Source organism: Rhopalosiphum padi, chromosome 4 (assembly GCF_020882245.1).
Source record: "Rhopalosiphum padi isolate XX-2018 chromosome 4, ASM2088224v1, whole genome shotgun sequence".
Lineage (NCBI taxonomy): Eukaryota > Metazoa > Arthropoda > Insecta > Hemiptera > Aphididae > Rhopalosiphum > Rhopalosiphum padi.
The window spans coordinates 35,761,321-35,783,547 of NC_083600.1; the positions used below are offsets into that span (position 1 = coordinate 35,761,321).

General features: G+C 26.6%; 2 protein-coding genes across 4 annotated transcripts in view; one reads left to right on the forward strand and one right to left on the reverse strand.

Annotated features, from left to right (window-relative positions):
• LOC132930169 (uncharacterized) overlaps positions 1-22,227 on the reverse strand; it is a 134,130-nt gene that overhangs the window by 78,496 nt on the left and 33,407 nt on the right. The gene's annotated exons all lie outside the window — the stretch shown is intronic.
• LOC132930172 (uncharacterized) overlaps positions 1-22,227 on the forward strand; it is a 101,767-nt gene that overhangs the window by 48,284 nt on the left and 31,256 nt on the right. The window contains exon 1 of one of the 3 annotated variants that reach the window (XM_060995888.1): positions 14,774-14,914. The exons of the other annotated variants lie outside the window; for them this stretch is intronic. The gene's annotated coding sequence lies outside the window, so the exon portion shown is untranslated. Of the gene's footprint in view, positions 1-14,773; positions 14,915-22,227 lie in introns of those variants that run through there. 3 annotated transcript variants of the gene reach the window in all.

A 22,227-nucleotide genomic window follows, 5' to 3' on the forward strand; every position in this document is an offset into this window, starting at 1 on the left:
GGGTATTTTAAAATTATTTTAGATTTTAATATTCATTTTAACATAATATTATAATATGTGCCTATATTATATATTATAATAATTTCTTTAAATATCATAATACAGGGTGATTCACTAAGTATGCTTGCTTTCTTTTATGCTTTATATTAAATCAATTTCTGATTTTTTTTTTTAATTTCTATCTTATAACGATACCTTAGTGATAAAAACCTATTATTTTCAAATAAAGACCATCATTTTGAAACAATAATATTTTTGTCATTTTTTATGTATTATAACCAAAATTTGATCGTATTTCAATCATTAATTACCAAAGATAATAATTTTAAACAATAATTCTATATAAAAAGAATAATATGTAATATATTAAGCCTGGTACTTGTTATACTCAATCAATTTTTACTACACATTTTTTCTAACCTTAGGTATAAATCACAAAAATGTTATGAATATTCAACTTCAAAATTCCTTGCAAATTTTTGGGATTTTTCATATTTTGTAAACATTTAAACTTTAAATGCTTATAAACAAAAATTACAATTTTTGATTTTTTTTTTTTTTACTACGATAAGTACAACTTATAATCAACCTTATATTAAATTTTAAAGATTTTTTGGAGTGCCAATTTTTTTTCATAGGCATTTCAAAAAAAAAACTTAGAAAAATCGAAAATTTCAATTCTATAAATAGCTTAAAAAAAGTAAAAATATTTTGAAAATTTAATTGTAAACAGGTAACACTAGTATAAACATTTGGTGAAAATTTCAAGTACTTACAATGATTCTTTTTTGAGTTACAGCAAAATAAAAAAACCAATTTTATTAAAAACTGGATATGCGTAAAAATTCCCGTTTTTCCTGATACTCTTGAAAAATAATGAAAATTTTTTACTTTTGACCCCTCCCCCCCAAGTACCAACTAGATTCATTTTCCTTTTCAAAGAGAGGCTGAAATTAAAAATCAAAGTACTATTACTTTTCTAAGACGTGATGACAGACACAAAAATAGAAAAAATAAAATAAAAAAAAACATACATTGTAAAATCAATACATTCATCACTCCGTTCAGAATCTAAAAATCAGAAGAATAAAAGCATAATTAAAAAAAAAGTGACGGTCGACATACTTGGTATATATAACACTAAAATGATAATATGTTTGATAAATTAAACATCGCTGAAGAGCTTCATGTATAATGTATACATGTATCTTTTTATTGTAAAGAAAAGAAAATGAACTATCTTTAATTTATTGCCAAACAATCTGCGATAGGCTTTATAAAAATACTATTTATATTTGGTCTACCTATAGCGTGCTAAAAGCGCTTGCGTGACGCCTAAAACCAAACAATATAGGTGGTATGGTAGGTATGGTTTCTGTTGTGATGTAATCCAACAACTATTTTACACCCCTATATCAATATAATATGTTACGGAAACGGATACAAGACCGTGAAAATGCATTCCATTCCGGAGCACTTCTATATAAACATCGGATATCATAATTAAGTAACTATATATAAGGTTATTCTGTTTCTGTATAATTTCATCAAGTCTATAACATTATGACGTGCTTGCTATTATACAATGTTCTTATGCATATTATACATTAAACAAGCAATTATACGAATAATTATTTGTAAATATACCTGCAGTGTCCATACAAAAAGGGTTTGTTCGGGTCACAATATTGGCCGTTACCAATTTTAGAGTTTTTTCCTTATGACAATATAATAAAATATACTTATCACTTGATATATCTTTGTTGTTACATTCTTTGTGAAATTTTTTTTTTTAATGTCTGTCCCTAAAAGTCGTAAGTTCTCATCAATTTGACCCTCAAGTAATTTTTAACTTCCAGTAATAGCTGATACGAAGCATACTAGATACAGTGACATACAAAACTGTAAATTAATGTACGTAGGTAAATAGTATTATTTTTATGCAACAATTGCTTACGGTAGACGTATGCTTAACATTTTTGAATTTAACACTGCTGTATTATTATAATTGCATACATTATAATCATCCTTACATGTTTACAATACATTATGCGAATGTACTAATAGGCACTATTAACTTTTGAAGGTTTTACTTTACGATTTCGAAATTAAACATAATATGTAGGATTTAAAACGAGAATTAACTAATGTCAAATGGAAGAGGGTAATGTAAATTCAAGTATCACGTAGTTTAAGTAGTAAGTAAATCGAACGTTCATTGATATAAAAATATACAGAGTATCATATATACTGTTATTAAACTTTTTTAGGTACCTACTGATCACATAATAATACTATTTTTGTTATTTGTAGTATGTTATCTAGTGTTTACGGATTATGATTTAAATTAAATATTTTAAACATTCAAGACCATTCACTAAAATATTATTATAATTAGAGTAGATGATATAATTAGAATAATATCAGTTATAAATATATATATAATAAACAATGTATATAATATAATATAAATAAATAGCACATAAAAGATAAAGGAATATTAAAACCAAACTAAAAAGATATTTTTTTAATATTTTCAGATTGTTTTTCTTATTTTAGATGATCGAATAAACAAGAAAAATGTGTACACATTTTATGTTTTAGAATTTTGGATTTTAGTACAGTTATTTTCTTTTATTTGTATGTAGACCCCTAGCGGCCCTATGATATTAAGCCACTTTATGTACCTAACGGTTACAATAGAACCGAGCCATTCGTAAAAATAATAACATAATAATATTTTCCCAAACCATCTTCGCTATTGAACTTTCACCATTATTATTACATTAAAAAAAAAAAAAAAAGAAAAAGAAAAATACAATAACTGTGTACGTGATTAAGAAAAGTTATGTTGAATAAATTGTTTCATACGTTTATGGTTTACTCATAAAATATTAAATGTTTTATTTTGATGTTCCGTTAAACTCTTCATGCGAGAATAAAACAATATATTATCAGAACAGTAGCGTGATTTGTGTTGTTGGCAACGTACCTAGTATGCAACATTTGCATCGTACGATTTTACATTTTTCAATACCCCATATAATATATATATTACCATTTTGTGAACAAAACGGTTGTTGGTTTTTTAGGTTTATTTTGTAGCCCTGGGAAAAACGGGAAATTATACCACTTAGCTACATAATCTAAATATTATCCGAGTGCAATCTAGACGGTTCCACTTTAAGTCGTAATTTTACCTAAATATATTACGGGAATTAAGCAAGTGGCAGTGTAGTACATTAACAACATACAATAATTATTAATACAGAAAAGTAAAAACAAATGTCTAGTTTTAATTTTAGGTAAGTCTATTAATAATAAAAAAAAAACTATTGTACCTATCCAATGACGTATATCGTGAGAACAAAATCATTTAAAATGTATTTACCTTGCATTAGAAATGAGTTAGGTGCGTAAGTTCTATAATATAATTTGAAACGTGAAATCAAGATGTATAAAGCAACAAAGTAAAGATGTACATATATTCAATATGAATGTTGTAGAGAGGTCAAAGGAAAAGTGATTTAAAAAGGTATAGTCTTTGGAGGGTATAGTACTATAGTGGAATGACAAAAACACGAATGACCTCAGAATAAATGGGAAATGTTGGAAAAAGCACACAACAGGTCTAATACCTATTGACTATAAATAAGGTTTCCTGTACACACATAAATTATTTATAACTCAATACATTTTGACCATTGCAAAAATAAATGAATAATTTAATATTTACTAATTGTATCGTCAGTTTATTATGTTGATACAGTTAAATAACCCACCGTGTTAATAAATTAAATTACATTTTTAGAACATATTTAAATATTTCTACCGTTTATTAATTAGTATCACTGTTAAAAATGTAAATAATAAATAATAATTTATACAAATATGAAAAAATGTGAAAACCATTTAAAATGGTTATGTAATATGTATTAAAGTTATATATGAGCAATGTAATGTATTGATATGATGTAATAATATGTAATGATATAGATAGTCATAAACACACATAGTTATTAGTTACATACTGTAGATTTGGCAGGTATTGGTTAGCTTATGTAATCGGATCATTTAAAACAAATATATATTCCTAAATAAAATAAAATGTGTAATAGATAATATTTGTGAAGTAGTATTGTTTGAACATCCCCTTCAATCAAGTCGTCCAGCCCTATACAAATCACCTATATTATTTATTGTATAAATTAATACAGATTATATATAATATTTAATCTTAATAATAGGTAATATTATTTAAATCAATTTAACGAAATTAATAAGAATAAGAAGAAAAAACAATCGTTAAAATCAAATATAATTTTATATAATATGCACATAATATATTACCTACATTATTATAATATATATTGTAATAATAATAATATGCGTATACTGCGATAAAGGTCACGGACTCGCGACACTCGGAAGATAATTCACCAAACATTACGACAAAGGGTCGTAGATAGGGAAACGGCAAAAAATTGGGTCGACTAATAATAATAGTTAACAGTTTACGTTTTGTTATGTAAATAAAAGAAATGATTTTTATCACTTTTTAAACAATCGAAAAATCAGTTAAAATAGTTTCATTTCAAAATATAATCAAATGTTTTTTAATGATAACAGAGTTTTAACATACCAATCGTATAGTTCACATTTGTATTAATATTATACTATATATTGTGTATATAATTAAATACACGTGAATTTCATAACTAATGTCCGATGACTACAAGATCTCAGATATTGTAGCGAATTATTTTTAAAGACAATCAGTATGAAAGAAAAATATTCTTCTTATACATAAATGTGTTTCATATCATTCCGATTACAAATAAATCAATAATTTTTATATCAAAACGATAATGTGATAACACTTTATTTTATAATCGTTTTAATTGTATAACCTAAGTTCGAATTATGTCAAAATCACAAAAGTCTGAAAATTATTCTGTAGTTAAAAATAAAAATGTATAAAATTCTTAATGCTTATAACTAAGCCTTGAAGATCCAATATATTATTATTCCTCATAATTAATTCTTACAAAAGCATACAAATTTAAAAAATATTTATTTATAATTTATTTTGCTTAATAGATGACATTTTGAGTTCAAATTTTGACAAAATTAAAAATTAAATTAAAAACAACGATTTCATTTAATTATAATCCAAAAAAATATATTTTTCGTAGAGACTTGACATATTTTATCATATTACGTTTAATATTATTTACAATATACGATGCAATTTTAAAATATTAAGATTAATTTTAAGCATCTAATTTATACAATTATACTACGAATCTATCCATACCTATATATATTAATAACAGTTAGTAATATTACGTATGTTATATAATACGCATAATATATGCATTTTTATTTTTGGTTTTGACAAAAATTATTACTTCATTCTAATTAATAGAAAATTGTTTATATTAATAGTTTATGCTTAGCAATATAAATTTATAATATAATATCATTAGAAATTTAGGCCGAGAAACTGTCTTCGCTCGGAATCAATTATTTATCATTGAATTAAAATTGATCACGTCCATTTCAGTGATATATCAATGGCGAGATACACTCAACATCTTCTAGCAAAACGACTTACCTGATTTTTATACATAAATTAAATAAATATTTTTTTTCATTTTTTATATACGTTTCAGAGATTTATTATCCTGCAAAATTTAAATTTTACTCATTAATGTTAAAAGTCAGTTGTGCTTTAATTATATATATTATATTCTTATATTAGGTATATTTTAATAAAATCCTATTTTATTAAAATAAATTAAATACGAGATACACAATATTCAACAGTCGTAAATAAAGAGTAAAAGTTTTGTCAATAAATATTTGTATTATACTTGTATTTGCAAATTATACATTATACGATATAAATTACTGTTTATTGAAAAATAATCGTAATTCCAACGAAACGAGGTACGCCCACGATCCAAACCGATGTAAAAAAGAGCTAGTATAAAGCAGTATTTTGTAAAATGCAAAATATATAAGATATTCAAATGAATATTGAGTAGTGGTTAGATAGTACTCATATTTCAAAATCAAAATATCATAACGATAAATAGTCGATGATACAAAAAATAATTCTAAGGCCAAAACTAAAGAATCTTTGTTTACTATTATAGTATTATAGTATTATAGTATAATGTTTAAGGACACATTTTAATTTTTGATATTAAATATTTTAAAATTGGTATCTAATAGATTACATATAATATTATTTAGTACTTTAAACAATTTAGTAGAATCATTTATATATTTAATTATAAATTCTATTAAGTTGCCTGAATATAAAAATTATCTCTCTGTAAATCTCATCTAAAAAATGCCAGATCTTTATACAACTAAAAAGAGGTTATATTTTTTTTTTTTTTAGAATTAAATCAAGGTAATAAATTAGTAAAATACTAAAATAGCTGATCGATTTATAATTTCAAATATTAATCGATAAGGTATAAAATTAAAATAATGACAATATATAGTAAAATAATATTTATTTACTTAGAATAAAAAAAATAATCTAAATAAAACGTATGAAAATTGTTTGTTTATAAATATTTAATTAATCTTTCAAAAACACAAAAATTAATTCACATATTATTTTGTGATGGAAAGAAGAAAAAATTATCATTAATCCTGTTGAGTGGCACATAGGACTGATAATATTATATTCATTACCTTAAGATGACTTATTTCGGTCATCTCATCATCACATAGTCACACATAAGGCCAAGGTTGAATTCAAAAGTAATTGGAGAAGGGCTTACAATTATGTAACTTATTCTATTCGATCAAAAAAAAAGTCCCAATGGATACTATAAATATTCTATTATTAAATTAATCGATTATTGGACGATTCTCTCATTTTTCCTATAGTTCGAATTTATTCAAATGTTAGGACATTTTAAGTACACTTAAGGATCATATATTCAATAATTTAGATTTAATAATTAAATATAATTAAAAGCGTGTCTCAAGCAGATACCACCTTCCATTATTCAATTTAGAAATACCCTTTTTCCTGTTATTTGTTAAGCAGATGGTTTTTTTGATATTTTTAACATATTGAAATTGTAATAAAAACAAGTAGTTTTTGAATCGTTTGACATTTTGTAACCTCTAGTTGTTATAAACATTTTAATAACTCAGAAACTACTTGTTCAAATTTTGTTTTAAATAAGTGCCTACATCAAAGTTATCGAAAAAATCATATTTAATAATTAACAATAAAAAAGATCAGTTCTCATTAGAAAACAAGAAGTTGGTAACGCCATAAATAACTTCTTAAATGATACTAAAATGTAAATGATTAAAAATATGATCTTTAAGTATACTCAATAAATCAAAAGGAAAAATAAAGAAAAGAATGGAGGTGAACAAGCTTGACAAATCACAGTATATATATTTTTTTTGTTATTAAAAAGTAATAATTATGTCAAATAGTTGTATTATTTTAATTTAACAAAAGCTATTATGTAACTGATGACAGCTCACTACTCAGGTCATATTGACGTGTAAAGGTTGCAGCCGAGAAAATGTAAGGTTGACAGAGCAGAAACGTTATTAAATGAAATCAATAATGTACCTTTACCTATTGTTGACAAAAAAGAAAAAAATCGGTGCATCGTCGTGTGACACAGATTTCTCAGCACAGTACAATAAAAAATTACGCGAATGTGTACTTATTTTTAAACATATTGTAAACCCTGTAAATATATTGATGTTTATTTTACAACTTTTCTGGGAATATCTAATGTGATTCTGAATTAAATTGTTATTTTATTACGTTTTCAGTTTAAACTTGTATACCTATGATAATTTTATCTAATTATGAATTGCATAAAAAGTACGTTTCACGTTAATAAAACACAGAAAATACATTAAATGGAAATGTTTAACAATCTTTAATATAATTAAATTTTATTATTCAAATGTAAATATAATGTAACTTGTGTATTGTGTTTATATTATATTGATATAGCAATAAAGTAAAATAAAATACTAATACTATAAACTGAATAATATTATACTTTTGTTATGAATACTATTATACTATTATTACTTATATAATTAATTACCTAATCAATCATTTTTCTAAAATATTGTACTTTATAATTTAAATAGGTAATAACGTTAAAATATGTAAGGATCAGAAGCGCTTACTGGATTTTTCCCGGGAGATCTCCGCCCTCACAGCGGTAATCCTTTACCGATCACGTCTGCACTGGTTAGCACTAATTTTAAAATAAGAATTATTCGTTAGTAATACAAACATGAATAGTTTAATTATCGTATATTATAAATTATTTTCTCTTTTATTTAACAAATTTCATAAATCAATATAGTTATAGTTATCGTCATCTAATAATACTCATTTTTTAACCCTTCAAATACGTTGTTTTTTAAATACAGTGTTATTGATAGTGCATTGGTAAACGTCATATGCTTTTAAATTATACACCACATTCATATTGAATTAATATACAGAGTAACTAATCAAGTATGCTTACGCCCAATTTTCCACTTAATAATAAATGTATTCAAATTCTAATTTTTGAAATTTTTATACACACTTAAAGACCATATTTTAACATTTTTGAGATTTTTTACTATTTAAGGAATGTCTTGCAGAGATACAAACTTGTGTTTTTAAAAGGAACCCCGCTTTTTTACTGTAAATAACTATTTGATGGGTAATTTTTAAGAAAAATTGTATGCATTTAATTTAAAATTCGAACGAGTAGTTTTTCAGTTATTAAAACATTTACTTTCAAGATAATATCCCTTAAAATTATTTTACAAACATTTTAAATATATTTGATATTAAATCTAGTATTTATTGTACTTGGATCATTTTTACAAATTATGAAGATTGATAGATTAATATTATGTAAATTACTATAACACTGTCAAATTACTATAGCCCCTAATCTCTCAAACCAATTATCATTATCATGTACACAAAGTTAAATACCTTAAAAACTGTTTGTACGAATTTTGTTTTTAATGCATTACAATTTTCTTGAATAAATGCACTATGAAAGAAAAAATGTAGGTGAGCACTATACTTGGTAATCAGTAATCACCTTGTATATGTGTTAACGAACTATAACTTTTACATCTGTTGTATAATCTACATTAATATTCATAATGATTAAAACAGGGATTATCACAAATATAAATGTATGCGCTTCAATAAATAACAACAATTTCATACATAAATCTATATAAAAATTGTTATTCCAGAAATAATTCAGAAAATATTTATGATTTATATTTATTTAGTATTTTATTATTATTTATACATATACTACATAAATGTAGGTACTAAAAATTAAGTTATATAGTTCTAAACAATTTAAAAATTGTTATAAAATTATATATTTTCCTTAATTGCGAAAATGTGTAATTTTCAAATAGTAAGCTAGATTTTTAAATTTCAAATGAGAATACCTAACCTAATAATTGGCATACAAAATATATAAAATTATATATATTCTTTAAAATAGTTTAAATGTTAATTATAATGGGAAGATAATCTATACATATATATTTAATAAACTTAACTTTTCATAGTAATTTTAGTTAATGATTAACAATATTTTCAGAAAAATGTTCTTAGATAATTTTCAATAATTCGTGTTTGGAAGAATAAACAGAAGATTTCACTACACGTCATCAATCGCCTTAAATCACTAAATAAAAAATCTACACCACCTAGTACTAACAAACCGTATTGTAAGTCTTACTATAAATTATGAAACATTTTTGAATACATTTAATTATTGAAAAATAATAAATATAATATATTTGTTATAAATATTAGGATTAATGAATTGATAAATAGTTGATTTTAATATTTGCAAGAGTAATTTTTAATTGTGTTACAGTATTTCTGACTTTTGTATGATACATTTTACTACCTTATTCGCTAACATCAGTTAATTTTAGAATAATTAAATTAAATACAAAATGTTCAAACGTAAAAGATTAAAACTAGGTTTTACATTATAACATTTTAAAAAATGTTCATAAGCCTATCAGGCTTAATTCAGATAATTCAAGTTGCATTTCGTGTAAATAAACCATTACAATTTTAATCATAAAGAGAAGTATGAATTACTAGAACAATAATCACTTGAATAAAATAAGGTTGAATACTCCATTGTTATGCTTTTGCTGACACTGTTACCCCTTTCCAATCTTAATTAACAACTCTGACATAATATCCATGTCAAAAATAAGATAACCTAGTCGAAACGTTATCAATAACACTTTATAAACACAATAACGAAATGAGTATACCTACATTTTAGGTGTGACATAAAAAATTCAAAAGATCATTTAAAACCACAGAAACAAATAAATTACAATCAAAAAACCAAATCACAAATATTTGTAATTCCATTTAAAAACACTAGACAAAAGAAAAAAAATACTTATTTTATATATTTAAGATTTATAGAGAATACGTATATGAAAATAAGAAGTTTTAATTTAATATTAATCATAAACTGAATAAATTTAATTTAAGCCTAATTTTTTTTTATTATTATTACTATTTGCAATTAAATAATAATTTATTTATCTCCTATAAGGAAAACTTGAATGGGAAGTAGAATATTATCATAATGATTTAGTTACATTTTAATAATATTATTTATATATATAATATACAATAACAAACAAATATAACAGCAAAAACAGAGAGAGAAAATAAAATACATTAAAAATTCTAAATATGCTATTAATAACTTACGAATATCGTAAAAACAAAACAAAAAATAATAATCGAATAATTTCTATGCTTGTAATGTATTATAAAACTTTTGAATATAGTGTGATATAAAACAATAAAACTAAATCTAATTTATGAATTTAAACAATTGAAATATCAGTATTCTAAACTTTAAAATTATAAATGAATTAGGTAATATTATTTAATACTTGCTTTACTGCAATAACTCAGTGACACATGTTACATATGATATTATATTAATATATTATATGCTTATTGTTTAAACATTATATATATACCTATATATATGTATATGTAAATAAAATAATATAAACATATAAATAATATATTAAATCAGCTTCCTCGGTTCAGATTTCCAAGATGTTTTTTTTTAATTTTGGGGCCATTTTCTATTCACCGAATCAGTTTTTGTTTTTTTTTTCCAAAATAAGTCAATAAGGCAACAAACATCATACTTTGACGTTTTTTACTACTTTTAAAACTAGTAACAGTGTTATTTTAGTTTTATAGCAAAAAAAAACAAGTTATATAAATAAAAAAAATTGTCAGGATTTAACTTGGCTTGTCAGGGTATAACTAATAGGTGTCGGGACTTTACACGATAGGATATAATATCAGACATAGGATAATATATTAGAATATGGGGATGGTTTTCTTAATTTTCTTAAATTGTAAGTGGAATAAGACATTGATGATATTTTGTACGCATTTTTAGGTAATAACAAAGTTCAGAAAGATTTTTTACAGAACATTTCTTAATAGTTAATAGGTTTAGATCGACAACTCCATAAAAATAAATTATACAGTATACAAATAGATGGTTCTAGAAAAGCCCATATTAATTTTCAAAAGTTTTTAAAAGTTGAACATATACGAAGTAATAAAACAGAGAAATAACTATATATATAATTAAATATAGAAAGTAACAACTTTTGGTTGGTCAAACTCATAAGGCTAAGAGTTTTTTATAAACTCAGTAGTTTATAATTAATTTAAAATTCGAAGACAGTAAGACATCACTGAGTTTCAGTGCCACAATTCTTATACTATATACAATATTTTAAGAGTTATGGTGAAATAATATTTATTGTCCATAGAGGTAATTGTAATAATATTATAGTACCTATATGGAAATATAATATTTTTATAACGATTTTGTATGAAGTATATTATTTCATTAAAATCAACATTGAAAATAACAAAGCCAATTTTATAAAATAATCATTTATACATCAATACATCACGGTGTTTTAAGACTGACTAAAAAGGCATTCTTTATACACTTAATTTACCATATACAGAACACATTACACACGAAATGATCAATCATATAAATTCGATAATTATGGTAATTGGTTGTTTTTCATTAAAACACTGCGTGCCAATAATCAAGACGAATAAAAAAATTTACTAATATTTAAAAAAAATGTCCTATGTCCTTCATTATTATATTTAATATTATTAACAATATTAGTTAGGGACAACATACTTATCAATATATAGTTAGAAATATTGATAGGATGAACAGAATGGACACAAGTCTAGACATATCTGCCAAAACTTCAATAGATAAAATCGATAAATTTCATACGCAATAGCAGGTAATACCTACCTAAATTTGGTTAATACATTTTTCTTTTTAACAAAAGAATATTTACAATCCGTAATATTTATATACAACAAGTAAACGATAACAACAACACGAATAACAAGAGGAGGGAAGCCCACCAGTTTGAAACCCTCTGACTTGAGGGAGAGTAAATACAATAATATGTATTATAATAACGCGTACACGTTAATGTTATTATAATATACACGCTGCAAACATTGATTTATAGATAAGTTGTTAAAACAACGTAATTCCAATGTATATAATATAATATAATTGAATAATAACAAGATGGTTTTGACGGATAAGAACGGAAAGTGAAAACAAATTTTAACAAGCGGGTGAACGAGAATAATGGATAAAAAATAACGAGCATTTCTGAGTTGAGATTCTAATTTTTTTTTCCACGCCAGCCAGCCAGGAGTAGGATATCGAAAGCAGTTGAAATTTCAAATTACTATTGAAAAATAAATAAGGATAAGAAATAGACCATCTTGAACCAAATGGAGAGAAACATGATAATCCAATCCCAGGTTTACATTGTATATAAAAGTATAATAATTTATGTACCATTAAAAATAAATTCAAATACCCTTCTCAATACCTACCTATCGAGAATGTATTTGTACATCTAAAATATTATTTCAATGTAACAATGTCATTAAAATATTATGTGCAAAAATATATTTTCATCGCATCGGTTATGGCGATGATGCACTATACAAACTATGACGCATAAATCATTGGAACGTATTACCTATTTTATTGTGAACGTTTCCATTAGACGAATTCATAAGTCATTGTCGAGCAATTATGAATGACTATTATTTACCCACGCGTTAATTTGAAAAACAAAATGGAACAATCGTGTAGTCAAGAGGTTAACTTTTCTGATTGAATTGCACATAGACATAATATGTATAGGTATTTATTTATACATTTAATAAATGTTAAAACCAATAATAACAACAACTTTACTGCAATGCTATGTAACATAAACGAATTTTCAAAAGTTAAATTGTTCGACTTGCATTATCTCTGAGGAAATTCAATAATGATAAACATTTGAAACGTTGATAACGGAAAAATTCGAGCTGTCTCTTTTCTAAACGGCGAAGTAAACGTTTACGGAAAGCATTCAGCTTTTGAATTTTTTGGTTTCAATAACAAAACCGTAGTCGATTTTGCTTATACTTTCGTCGGCACGATCATTGGACCAATGGAATAACTCTGTATGTGTTATACCTGCACAGTTGGTTTATATACAGCACCAATCGCTTGCGAAATTCAACTTTAAAAACGTTTACCGCTAACGAATTTCCTTTTTTCTTCATTATACCCGGGTTGTTACAGAGCAAGCTTAGACGAGTTGGACGAAATCGCATTGAAAAATGTCAACTCAACGCGTTTAAAACAAAATATTTGGACCTATTATTTATACGAAAAAAATATCGTTTGGTAAAAATTATTAATTTGTAATAGTTAATCTCTCATTAATTATTTTGCTTAATACATTAGTTTTAGTTATAATATGTTAGTATAATATCAGATAGTCAGCAGTGTTAAGGGCATAGTATAAGGCAAATGACGAGTTAAATAATTATTAAAATATAAGGATAAATTATATAAATAAATAAAAAATGACCATGCGAATATTTTAATCGAAGCGTACCAAAATCCATCAAAGCATATTATTATAATATTATGTACCTGTATTATAGTATACAAATAAACAATATTTCCCGTGCGTTATTGTTATATAACTATACTAAAACGTCCTATATTAGTGGCGCTTTTGTTTTTCACCCCCCTCCCCCTCAACACCGAATCCAACACCTCGCCCGATCGTATTATTATAATGCTGTTACTGGCCACACTATTATATTGAATAGCGGTAATTGTTTAATTTGCCACCTATATACTGCACGTATATAGAGGTATGACACTATATATGACATACAGCACATATTTTACATACATACCGTACTGTAGTGTGTGTATATATTATATAAATAATATCAAGCAACGATAATGCACGACCGTGCTTAATATTTATATTATGTTGCGTGACTATTTCCCCAAGGTTTTACATGGATTTTCCAAACCTATACAATACACATACATTACACGTAAATACAATACATTTTAAATAAGCGCTGTAAAGGCGTATGCAATTTTCGCTATTCCTATACAAAGAACTTGTAAATAATATAGGTAACTTACCTATATGCATTCTGCTTTGTACGCGGCGTGTGTAATACTCGGGCAGCGGGCGGGGCGGGGCGTTTCGTCGGGCCGGTATATATATATGGTATAATAATGTATATAGAGGCTCGTTGGTCGCTCAAGACTCGTTTCACCGCATATGTTTTGACGCGCTGCACGTCAGTTTGTTGTTATTGTCTATAATTATTTATAAAAAAATATACACTACATCCATCACGTCATGGCGGTGACACGAAAACATTCGATCGAAAATCGTCGTGAATCGCAGACGGTGCGGCGAAACTGTAAGTACGTCCTAGGCGACCGCCAAGTGAAAACCATATATCGTTTACGGTATATATAGTATAAAGTCATATCGGACGATTTCACGTTGTTTTTTTTCGCGTCTACGAGTTTGTTATCTCGTACTTATATAGACTCGAAACTCAAACTATAGCCGACCCGTTGATGCTTGAACGATTCGAATGACCTAAGTGTTATTACTGATTAGGTACCGACAGAGGCGTAGGGTGATAAAACGTGTTGAAGGATATACGTCGAGATTGTCCATTTAAGATACTTCTTACACGAGAAAACACTAACGTATTTAAAAATATTATTTTTTACATAATTTTAAATTGTTAAAAAAACACATTTTTACTTTTTTCATACGACGAGATACATTATTAATTTCGTATTCCAAAGCAGAATATTATTTGAATTATTTCGATTTATAAAAATAAAATTTCAGACAAGTAATTTATTAGTTATAAGTATTTAAAGTTTAGACGATCAAAGTAGTGGTCCACGCTCCACTCATCCAAACTTTAAATACTTATAACTCATAAACTACTCGTCCAAATTTACATATTTCATACATATGAAAATACTCCTACAAATATTCTACTTTGGAATAAGGAAGTATAAATACATTTTGTCAATAGACAACTGTACGATAAAAAATAGTAAAAAATATAATATTATACTTATATAAAAATGTCGTTTTTAACGACATGAATTTTTTTTCACTTTATTTGGATTAAACATTCTAAACATATTTTATATAATTAACTTAAGTGACTACACTACAAGAAGGTTGCTGCCAGAAAATAATATGGAAAAGCCGCCCACTGACGACACTTGTGTAAATAAAATAATGTAAAAAAAATATATTCTCAAAAGAATAAAGTTAATTTATTATTTTTTTTTTAATAATTAATGTTACGTTAAACAGATCATCCGGTATATATATATTTCAATAAGCTGTTTCAAAAGGGCTTCACGGTGTATATAATCGTACTAATCTTAGGCTATATGCCATCTAGATACGTTTATATTTACCCGCTTACCGACTAACAATATAATATAACATATATTGATTATTATGGACTAATGAAAAAATAAAAAAATACGATACAGGATCATGACTTATAATATCCAATTATAAAAAATATTCAAAATAATATATGCCAAAACAATAAGGTATTTCCTAGGTGCTTTATAATGGTTAGAAATATTATACAATATATATTATGTTATATTTATGTCGTGTTCACATGTTCAATTATTGCGAGAGAAACGTCACGTAATATTATTAAATTCAACCTACCCCCCCCCCCCCCCGTACGCCAACACATCAATTAAATTGTATTTTTTGTTTTTTTAAATAAATCCTACAAGGCCCGGAACAGTGAGAACGAACATTAGCATTTATTTTCAGAATCCATGTAATAAATGTATTCGTCAATCGTCATCATAAATCATAAATTATAACTCATATACACGGTGTCTAGAAAGTTTAAGAACTTTTATGGATTACGAACATTTTATAGAATATTTTAAAACTTTAGAGACACCCTGTATATTTATAATATATAACTTACCCACTTCTGTGTATACTAAAGATATAAAATGTTAATATTCGTGATAATGGATTTGGAAGATATAACAGATGATATATGATCATTTTAAAATGTTAGTAATTAACATTAACCTATCGAAATTTTATAAATAAATTACCTATATCAATTAAATATATTTTTATAAAATCATTTGTAAGGTATATAATATTATCCTTAGTATATATAGGTACATCTTAATAACCCAAAAGCCACTCGTTAAAATTTTTATTTAGATACTTCAAAATTGTCAAAAAAATTATTGTTTGATAATATTTACAGTGAATAGCATCTATTTCAATAGAAAATATTTTTTTTTTACAAATAAAAGTTTAACGAAAATGCTTAATCCGTTCATACAAATAAAATGATAGCCCTCTGTAAAATATTTCGTGTATCAAAATATCTCATGTTCAATATATATCCTGCGTTAAAAATAAACATGTCAACCATTAAGTGAATATACTGCCTCAACCAATATATAATTAATTTTTTTCCGTATTATTTTTTGGCGTATAAATAATACCTTTAAAAAAAAAACCGACAATATCAATTGTATTATATACGTGTACTCATTGTGTAGTTAATATATTCATAAATCATAATCCGGTATGACCACAAAGTATGAATATTTTTTTTGTAAATAATTTTTTCTAACTTGACTGACTTTTTTGTAAGAAGGATTCAAACATCAAAGCACGCGTTTTTTAGTTACATTATGACACAAAATATTTCTAACCCGACAAAAATTAAATTTTAAATTATTTATTTCCTATTATTATGAAAACTACCGACATACACAACAAAAATAAAATATAAAAGTTTTACTACACTTAGCCACTCTCGACATTGTAGAATATGGTTTTTTTTTTCATCAGGATAAAGAATTTTCTATACGAAATTATCACGAACACACCCGTTCATATTATTATTATACATATTATACCGTTATACGTAGTACGTACCCGTATATAAATATAACGCAGTGCGCTCGATAAACTCTGCCGGCATCCAATTTGTAGCGATTTTTTATTCAGTTATTTTAGCGGCTGCCGTAGAACGGTTAAGGTGGTCTATACACTGCCCGTCCTTGCAACGAAATCCGACCACAGGCTTCTCAATTTAGTCTGTATAATTTACTTAAAATAATGGCTACCATAAAATTGTCCGATAGAATTGTTTTTCGGAATAAACTATAAACAAATCGCGTGTAGCCGCAGTTGATCATTTCGAATCACCGAATACTCTTAAACAATACACGCGTATTGCGTGAAATAAATGATAATTAACATCACTATGTATGATATGATTTTGTTGTGCTATTATAAACATTTATTGTTCTCTTAAAAAAAAATGTTTATAGTTTGTACGAGGCGCATCTCGTGTGTGCAATATAATAAAATAAAAAATAGGTAGGTACACATGGCTATAACGATGGGCACGATAATAAATACTACATATCCGGTTGACGTTTTTATGTTGGGTATATTATTCGCCGCAATCCGTGATTTTCACTTCGTCAAGAACTAAATTCCGTGTACCAATATCTAAACGCTTTTCTTATTTTTTGTACATTATACGCCCACGTCTAATGTGCAAATTTTAATACTGCTCCGAATTTGTTGTGTTTCGACCTGAAACAGTATAGTGTGCATGGCGGGCGGCCAGAGAGGGTGAGAGAGAAAGACAGAGAGACAGAGAGAGAGACAGAGAGAGTGTGTGAGAGAGAGATGTTCAGACGTATGCCGTACCCTGCCGCCCCCGAACCACTTCTACCACGTTCACTGCTGGCCCGGCTACTGTGGGTGGTAGGTTTTGGCGTACGGTGGTTGTAGGCGGGATAGGATGATGTACGCGTAGCGTGTACAAAACCTTATATCGTCGACGAGAAAGAGGAGGAAAGGAAAATGTATACACCCGACGTGAGTAATCGGAAGTCGATACTAATACCACGGCGGCGGTAGCGGCGGCGGCGGCCAGGTGGTCCTAAACCCGTTGCCCTTACCCATCTCGCCACTGCCCCACCCGCGCTGGTCTTCGTGTGCATATATATATATATATATATATATATTTATTTATATACATACATATATACATTATATATTATATACTGCACTATAATATTAGCTACAATATATAGCTTGCTGCAAGTTGTGTAGTCGTCATCGTCGTCTTCGTCGTCGTCGGCGTCGACCCACGCAAGCCAGCACGCCACTATTTCTCCTGCGTACCATCAACGCACCCCCATACCTAACGTCGGCCATTAGCGTTTACGGGTACATTTTGACGTGCAAAGTTTTTTTTCTTTTTTTGCGGGGGATGAGGTGGCAGCTATATGGTGGCGCGTCGTTTTACCCCCGAGGAAAGGGTGTGAAAGGGAAGATGACGTGAACTACCGAGCAGACGGAAAGCAATATTGCAGAGAGTGAGATTGGTTAGGGAGAGAGGATACACCGACGGACGGCGTGTGCTGCAGGTGGACTTACCGAGAGTAATTAATTATTTGCGTACACGGTCACGGTATTATAGTTTTATTTATATATGTTGTGCGTATATGTATAGCGATGTCGCTGAGGCCGGTTATACAGCGCCTGAACTTTATTCAAAAATAAAAAATAGATTTCCTATCCGTACTTTATACTCGCGACATATACAAGTATATACCCATATAACTACATAATTACACAAACGAGGAACTATACGTAGGTACCGCAGTATTGTTTAAACGCCTTGTACGTATTATGCATTTAAATAGCGTAGTTAAGAAAAAACAAGATTGTTGTCAAGACCCGCGTGTGCCGTGTAAGAACGTATACCCTACTTTGCTACGTGCCATTGAACGCCACATAATATTATATGTTTACGTTTCTAATAATATATTTTTATAATTTACCTTTTTTTTTTATCTACACCAGTCTAGATACTATTTGAGTGGGTAATATTATATTATATATAGTCTTATGATAATAACATACGCACATATTGACATAATCATACGCTCCCAATCCTTCTAAATTGTAGACACTATACAATATTATGTTTGATAATATAATAATAATAATACTTCACTATTTGAGCTTATAAATAAATCGTGTAACGACTGTAACGGAAATCGACATATTATTTTTTGTGTGTCCCGCCTCGGCGGCGAACGATACAGAAAAAAAAACCTTATTCTGTATTTCCACCGAAGTATGAGCTCTAGATTAAAATTAAAACCAAATAATTTATCACTTAGTAAAATATAATAATTTTAACAATTTAATAAATGTTTAATTATTACGCTGAAAAACGTTTAGAAAAATTGATTCATCACGACATTAACAAATAACAATATCGTAAAAATTTATGTTAACGATTTTTGAAATATTTTAAAGTAATTTAATTAATGTATTGATTGATTTTAAGTAAAAATATAAACTTAATTCCTAAGAATTACCTTGTTTTAAAATAAAGCAAATTTATTATAATTATTGAACTTTACTATCTTAGTTTATATTAGTACCTATTAATAAATAAATAAAGTAAACATTATTCATATGGGCATGGTGCGCTAAAATATACGAACCATTCTTGAAAAGTTCAAGACGTATATTATTCAGCTACCTATTTGAATATGTTTATAAAATAATAACTGTTAAATAACTTATATATTAAACATCCTATATATTAACTGTATATTACATTATACCCAAGACCATATTTAGAATGTTGGTACCCTCGGGCATACAATTTATGCCGTCCCTAATTATCAATATTACACTTGTTCGTCCACAATTTTGAGGTTGAGATTCTTTAAAAAATAGTTTTTTTAATCATATTACTTAAAAACGGGTGAAATATATCGATAACAAAAATTAAAATGTATTTTATAAAAGAACTTTATCATAGACAAGTAAGATAAACGAGTGTAAATAATAAAACTTTTTTATTTCACTGGTTAAACGATAAAACTAAAAATATAATTAAATATAATGTATATATAATACATAATATAATACCTTAATTTATGCAATATAAAACATAATTCACTTCATTGATGGATACAACATGCGAATAATACGTGAATAGGATAAATACAATGAATAGACATAAACTAAATATTTTTCAATTGTGAGAAAGCGTTATAAATTCAATATTTTTTATAAATAATTAGTTATCAATAGGTAATAGTGTTGTTTTAAAATAATATATACATATATTTAATTTGTAATTCACAGTAACACATCTATAATGGTATCTACCTATACCAAACGTTTTTATAAATAACACAGTGATGATGCTTTGTTTCCTTAATTATTGATTCACGATAGAAAACTTTAATTATTACATACAAACTAAAACTGCAAACTGTTAATTAAATCATTTAGATGCAATATTTAATAAATATTTAGAAACATGAATTACTAATATTTACAACGACTATTATGCGTTACACCTAACATAAAACCAAATCCTAAGTTTTTTATTTAGTATATACGTGCCGTATAATCTCATTATGTATGTATAATGTATACTGTATACATAATATATTATGTACATAAACATATTCATAGGTACCTAAGTACCACTTAACTGTTTTTTAACTACACACTGTTCTCAAATTTTTTCTTCGGTGCTGCGCACTTCGCAGACGATTTATTTAATAAGGCCAAAAAAATTACCACTATAGTTACTTCCGCCATATTTTTATACTTTGTAGTTCGTGCTTTAAAATTTCTATACAATACGTCTCCGAATAATACAACTTTACGTCCCCGTAGTATCCGTCCACCTCGACTTTCGTCGCTATGATTATTGAATAATGAAAATAGCGACTAAACCAAATATAATTTTATAATCATCGTTCAATTTTATTTTTTGACCTAAACGCGTTCCTCCATCTTCTAAAAGTACCGTTAAAATATTATTGTATGCGACATTACATTAAGTCGACGTTGTGTAGTCTCCGTTTTACAAATGTATATAAAATACAACGTTGCAAATACGCGAATAGAAGAATCCATTGTGTATTGTTGCTTGCTACTTCAATATATTACTTAGGGCATCTCGTTTGATATTTTAATTTTAAAGTGATTTATCACTTTAAGAGCATTTAAAAACTGTAATATTTTACATGGTTGTAACTATGCAAAAAATTTAACTTGGTAATATAGGTCAATCCATTTTTATATTAAAATTAATGACCAAAGACGGATTCTTCTGAACACGTATGTGCTGTGTTATATGTTTAAAAGTCTTGAGACAAAACATGTGGGTATAGCTTCGTCAGTCCTCACAGTCCTCTCTATTATTCGTTATTATCTTTTCATTTATACAATAATATTTCATACAGCAGTTAGTACAAATCACGTATTATATTTAAATATTGTGTTCATTGTAATAGATATGTAACATTTAACATGTCTATTATTATACTTGAATAATTAAAAATATGTACTAATAACTCTATTGTTTTTATTTTTTTAAATTTATTTTTATCTAAGATACAATCGTTAGAATACAATGTATAGTGTACCTACTTAACAAACTATAATAATATTCCATTAATTTCTTTTTTTTAACAAGAAAATTTGAGACTCTTATCATTTAATTTTTTGCACAATTCGATTGTTTAAAGTAGGTAATTTTATGAATTATATTCTTTTTAAAGTAATCTCAAAATACTCTTAACTAACTTATAGTCCAACTTATTGCCTGACAATTTTATATTTAAATCA